The sequence below is a fragment of the Mercenaria mercenaria genome, chromosome 19 (assembly GCF_021730395.1).
Source record: "Mercenaria mercenaria strain notata chromosome 19, MADL_Memer_1, whole genome shotgun sequence".
Classification (NCBI taxonomy): domain Eukaryota; kingdom Metazoa; phylum Mollusca; class Bivalvia; order Venerida; family Veneridae; genus Mercenaria; species Mercenaria mercenaria.
The window spans coordinates 39,366,128-39,372,898 of NC_069379.1; the positions used below are offsets into that span (position 1 = coordinate 39,366,128).

Consider the following 6,771-nt stretch of genomic DNA (forward strand, 5'->3'; position numbering starts at 1 on the left):
TGAACGGTATTTGGTATTCCACTTTTCTCTCGTTTCGGTAAGATTAATAGTAGTAATCTAATTTAATTATATTCATGAAATGTGGTTGGAAAACATTTTCTGCATTGGAATAGTAATGAAATGCATCTATGTGTCAAACTGTCATCACTGAGTTGTAAATTATTATGTATTTGAAATACATTAATTGATAACTGACTTTCGTACAGTAATTTCATTTTGGTTTCATCATTGTAACGTGAAAACACGTTCTTCCTGTTTACGGACGTGAATTTCCCGAACTTTAATACGTTACTCTAAGGAAAAATATGCTATAAGAAAGTCTTTTGTTTGGGGGAATATAGCTTTGGTTGCATTATTATGTTGATCGTATGCTTTGCCTCCGTTTTGAAGAGTGGAAAAGAAATGAACCTAAAGAGGAAATTCCACCAAAAGGATATGTAACTCGCGAATAGGCTTTAAACTCGCCTAAGCGTCAAATAATCGATTATGCAAGTCCAAAATCGATGTCGGCGACTTTGGCTCATTAAATGATCGACAATCGATTGTCGGCGACAATCGGAACATCACTATGTTGTACCACCAGGCACCATACCAGTTTTTTGTACAGTTTCCTGACTGGTATTTATCATTGTCATTGTCGAATGTTGAAAACGCCATTCCATTATGATACCCAAGAGAATCTCCAGCATTTCCACTGTATCCACTCACCTCTAGTCTGTACTTGTCTTCTTCCGGATATACCTTGAACTTACTATATTTAGCATATGCCTTATTTCCGTCAAAATCCTCCATATCTATTCTCAGCTCATGATCTCCTGTTGCTATAAAAATACTCAAATATTCATTTCCTAGCCAAAATTCACCATTCACATCGCCGAAGCCGTTTTTATACTCTTTCCAGTTATAACGATAGAAATTAACCTCACCATTCTGTCTTCTCTGAAGTACAGTTCAACCACCTCCGTCTGTAGTTTGGTCACAATAAACTTCGAGTCCCTGGAATAGTTTATAGATGCCGGATCGTAATATCCCGTCGTTTCTTGCGTCGGAGCAAGAGTCGTATCCAAACAAATGTCCGAGGCGACTAGATAGTTTAGTAACTAACATTTCGATATTTTCAATCTTTCTTGTGTTGATTTTAACTTGCTCCACAACTTCATCTCTTGTATTACTATTTAATGTAATTGAATTGTCAACAATACTTCGAATATTTTCTTCCGATTCTGCTGCTACGATTCTGAATTCTGAATTTAACTTGCTCCACAATTTCATCTCCTTTATTACTATTCAGTATACCTGAGTTGTCAACAATAAGTTTTCTGTTCCTCAGTAATCTCATTATGGAAAGCTTTCTGTTCCTCAGTAATCTCACCAATCTGCAGGGCAAGGTTTGTTTGTATATACTCATCAGCTTTTTCAACCAGGGAAATCAGTTGCTCCGTCAGACTTTTCCTCCCTAAACGCTGTCCTGAATCTCGTGAAATCTTCTCTTATATGTTGTACACTTTCCAAGTCCACTTCACCCGTTTCTTGATCCGCGTTGACACGACCATCTTTCTGCTCAAGAGACGCATTCAGTCTTTTATCTATTTTATCAAGTTTGTCAATAACTCTATTTTCCAGGTTTGTTATTCTTTCTATAACACGTTGAGAATCAGAACAATAGATTCCGATGACATGGAATATAATAAACACCGCCCTTTTTATGAAAGTATGCTCCATTTTAATACGTGCTACAGATACGCCTTAAAGTACGTCTGTTTTACCTTTTACTTTCCGTTTATAATGTTCATTTTTTAGTAGAAAATGTTACAAAATCACTTTTTCTGAAACGATTCAGAAGAAAATATGATTTATTTCTTCATGTTAGCAGAACGTCGTCAAATCGCTTTCAAAATATTTGAATTCCTTGTACTAAAATAATTTATATAATATATTTCTTCGTGTTAGCACAAACGGAAAGCGCCAATATAAATAAGCTTGAACAGGCCTGTGATTATGTTTCATGTTAAGTTAATTTAAAGTTTGCTGTTGCGGGTCGCTTAAAGAGTTTCAAGAGTTTGTACTTTATTTTGAACCTGAAAAAATACCAATCTCCGTAACTATGCTCATGCCTGTTTCCTCAAAGCACTTAAAATTTGTAAAATTACTCATTAGTTTTGGTTATTATATAAATATAGGATTTCTCGTGGGATGGTGAAATTGTATAGATCTTCATGTGCGGGTACAGAGGGTTTGGAGTGGGGGTGACAAACCTAAAAATAGGAAGGACCCCTTCTCCAGACCCCACCCCCCGAGAAATTGGCTTGTTCCGCGCATGATCTTCTTACTCAAGAAATAATAAAAAATATAAGCAAGTGAGTGAGGTGTACTCAGGTATACTGGACCATTGCAAAAATCATTATAACTCATGTTTGTCCTGGGCATCCAGGGTCTCAGGAAAATATAATAACTTTTAAATTCACAAAATTCTATCATTTTTCTACGAGGTTCAGCAATTTGTGATGAGTTTGGGTTTGTTTTAAACAACTTATGGCGTTTTTCATTTTACAACACAACTAAAACACATAAACTCGATGTTGATTTGATCTGTAATGAGTCTCGAGGGCAATTAATCAAAATTGTAAGAACTTGTTTCGCAATCGAGAATTAAGAAATAAGTATCAACTTAAAATACAAGATTTTTTTTCAACGATGATCATCACGCCTGACAAAATTGCAGACGATTATTAAACTCAACTTATCATTTTTCGAGTAAAAATATACATATTCCATTTAATACTGTTATAAACTTTTTTATTTTAGTTTTCAAATGTTTCTGTGAAAATCATAATTTGTTTTATTTGTTTAAACTAAAATTGAACTACAGTTCAGTTGTTGAATAGTAGAATCAAAGATTGCATATTACAATCTTGATATTTTGGACATAGAATTGTCCAGTATACCTGAGTATACCTCCCTCAAATGATTATATCTATACTTTGAATCTAGCAATTGTTACCATTTTTATGGAATTTTGTTTCCAATAAATTATTCAATAAATGTGCCGAAAACCGCATATAAAAACAACCACAGTTTACGGAACTTCATACTGAGTATCATTATTTATCGAATGCCTGTCGTAGCTCATCAATGAACACGATGATGACGAAAAATTAGATAAATGTATAAAGGACCATTTCACAGCTTGTACACATTATATATCATATCATACAAAAATGATGATATATCATCATGACGTGTATAGAAATTCAAATCAAACGGAATTATGACTATCCCAACAAAGCATTAACAAAAATAAATAGATTTGGCATAGCAGATGAACTGAAATACCTGGCACAGATGTTAAGATCAATGCAAGCATCAACATAATAATAAGAATTACGAGATGACAGAAATAAAGTCTGTTTCACGACAATTCATGGATAATCCTGCTGAAGAGGGCATAGTAGACTATCAGCTGGCGTCAAATTCTTCAAGTTAATTACGAATACGAGATGTTTTTCGGCCATATTCTGCGAGATAAATTCAAAGAACTTATAAGTTGTTAGGAAAATGATTTAACTTTAAATATACGGGATAATCTTGGTTAATCTCTGAATTGCTGAGGTGTTGGGCTAATCAGTAAAACAACAAAAAGCGTGTTTACGAATGTCAATCAATGCTGGAAAAGTTGTCAGTTCAAGATAGTGTGCTTCGGATATCTAAATGAAAAGCTGTTGGAAATTATTATACAAATCAAATCAAAGAACTGATAACATTATAGTTTCACCGCCGCCGTCTTAATATACATTCCAAGCATTTAGTTATTATAAATAAGATTTAATAAGTTTAAAATTACTTATTTTAACTTTACTATTTGAAAATTGTGAATGATATTCTTCTCGACTGAGCGTCTCACACGTTAGTTAAAGGTTATATTTCGGTGACCATTACATGAAAGGGAAAGATACATCACATAAAAGAAATCGCTTCAAGAAATGCGACGTGCGTTATCAAGCTGCATATTGGTAACTACTGTTGGATTGGAACTCCACCAAGCCCACAGAAATCACCAAGTCAGATATCCTTTAAATTTCAATTATGACCCTTTCTTGGCTTCTTTATTTACCTTAAACATCTAGTTATTTTCTTACCAGCAACGTTTTATCAAGCAATATCGCTATAACACCTATATGGTATTAGGATACAACTTCAAATATGGCTTCATAGTCATCAAATGAGCCGCATCATGAGAAATCCACCATAGTGCATTTGCGACCAGCATTGATCCAGACCAGCCTGCGCATCCGCACTGGATATTTTGTTTAAATATTCTGACATAAATTGTGGTATCAATTGTTTTTCTCCTGATTTAGACGTTGAACATCTTTGACATTTGTCTGTATTATAACTACATTTCGATTCACAGACACATTTATAGAACATTAACGCGCATCAAATTATCTAAGCATTTATGATACTTACATAGACAAGCATTTGAATTTATGAAACCTCGCTTAAAAGAAATAAGCCGATATTTTTGTGGTTTTATAGCGTATGCGCTATAAAGCGGAAGAAGAAGCTAAAATATATCTGATCCTCTATTTTTTATTATAATGTTTCACGCAGTTAGATTGTGGACTTCAACCATATCAGGGCACGTTAAATGCTAACATGTAACGCTACAGTGCTGAGATTCCTTCTAGAACCGCTGTAAGTGCTACATCCTTCTGGATTGATTTAAATCGCCGTTGGTACGTTTTTGTATGCTGTCACCAATCGTCCAAAATTAGATTAAATTGTGCGCTAGATTAAACGTGGGTGTTGTTACATGTAAAGTACGTAGTACGTACAAATATATATATATATATATATATATATATATATATACAAGCCATTGGCAACATTAAATTGCCCCTACTGGATGTACGCACATATTGAGTGTGGCTAACATAGGTATTAATAGTGTACATTCAATGCGTGCGTACACCCAATGCGGGAGATTTACGAATCGGTAGGTGAAATGATAATACAAAGTTATCCCCCTTTAGTGAACACACTGCATTTGTACGACATACTTCCTTGTGGGTTTTTAACTTAAAATTCTCACACACTTGATATATTTAGACCAGGAAATTTGTATGCAACTATGACAGAAGAGAAAAACAAAATGAATTTTGTTCCTGACGATGTTTCAGACAATTTAGATGAAAATGGAAAGGACAAAACAAATAATGAAACGCCTACTTTCGATTTCACAGAACAATCTTGGCGGACTGGTGATTTTATTTTGAATGTGGAAGGGACTAAATTATATGTTGCAAAGAATATATTATCACTTGCATCTCCAGTATTTGACAGGATGTTTCAATCGGAGTTCAAAGAAAGTAGCAGCGAGGAGTTGGTCTTGCCAGGAAAGAAACTGGAAGATATGAAGGAATTTCTACGGTGTATCTATCCAAACTGTCTCGTGCAAGTTTCTTATGAAAACGCTCTAAGGCTATTACCGCTTGTTGACGAATACCAAGTTCTGAACCTGAAGACAAGATGTGAACATGTATTGGTTGAGCATGTTAATGATGAAACACCCGTTGAAGAGCTGTATCAGCGGTTAAAGGAGGCAGACATGTATAATTTGAATGAACTGCGTGTGAAGTGTATAGCACTTGCAATAGAAAAACCGCACGACGAACTCATTTATGCCAGGAAGACATGCAAACCACCAGCTGATGATTTGGTTGAAATATTTGAGAAAATGACTGTAAAAATGGCAGAAAACCTGACAAAATCTAAATCAGAAGATAAAGACTTGTCTGAAGAGCCTGAAATATTGGAAGATGGCGCTGAATTAAAGGACAAAATGAAAACTCTTGAAGCATCCAAAGCAAGTCTGTCTAGTGAACTGGATATATTGGTGAGTTATATTTCTGCAGAAGTGAAGAAATCCAAACAGCTTCTTTTTGATGAGACATCGAAATGGAAGGAAATGCACGTTGTTTTATCTGCTCCGGTGGTGGAAAAATTTGACTCGAATTTTCAATCACTGATATGGGATATTCCTATTAGAATTTCTTCTTCAACCGTTAAGACAGAAACGTACGAGTATAGTCGTTTTATTAATGTTGAATTTCTCTGCGTAAACATAAGATGTTTGGGAGATGAAACATTCACTTGTGGACTGAATACAAGATGTGACCTTGTCAATATGCAGCCAAGAGGAGAAAATATATCCATTTCTGATAAAGGCACACTCCGTAATGGCAGTACAAAAACAATGTATATCAAGAAGATACAAGAAATAAAAGGCGCGGATGCTGGCTTTATACGTGACGGAAAAATAGGTCTAATTGTCCATTTATATATGTCTGAGCCTAATAAAAGTTAATAAGGGTATTAAACTGATAACATTGTCAAAAATTACCCCCAGCCTATTTGAAAAGCTAGAACGTGAAATCTTTACTGAAAATATTATGCCAGGAACGGTTTATCTTAAAGGTATTGACCTCCAGATTTTGTATAAAATGATTTTTTTTCAAATTCAAGTAAGATCATATTATGTAGTTAAACATTAGAAAATGAAATTTTGTGTCCAGATTATCTAAAAACTGCAAAATTAAGAGAAAAAAACAACATGCCCCTGTCGGGAATCGAACCTAAGCCGCCTCGGCAGTAAATACTTTCCCGCATTCTTTACATGCCCCACGCAGGAATAAGTTGTTAATAATCGTTAAATATAAAACATTACAATTATGGCAGTTTACCTCTGGTCCTCGTTTCATATTTTGTCCA

At 34.7% G+C, this 6,771-nt stretch overlaps 1 pseudogene; it reads right to left on the reverse strand.

Annotated features, from left to right (window-relative positions):
- Nucleotides 1-465: 465 nt before the first annotated feature.
- LOC128551034 (ficolin-1-like) lies at nt 466-1,272 on the reverse strand (annotated as a pseudogene).
- Between the last annotated feature and the right edge of the window lie 5,499 nt (nt 1,273-6,771).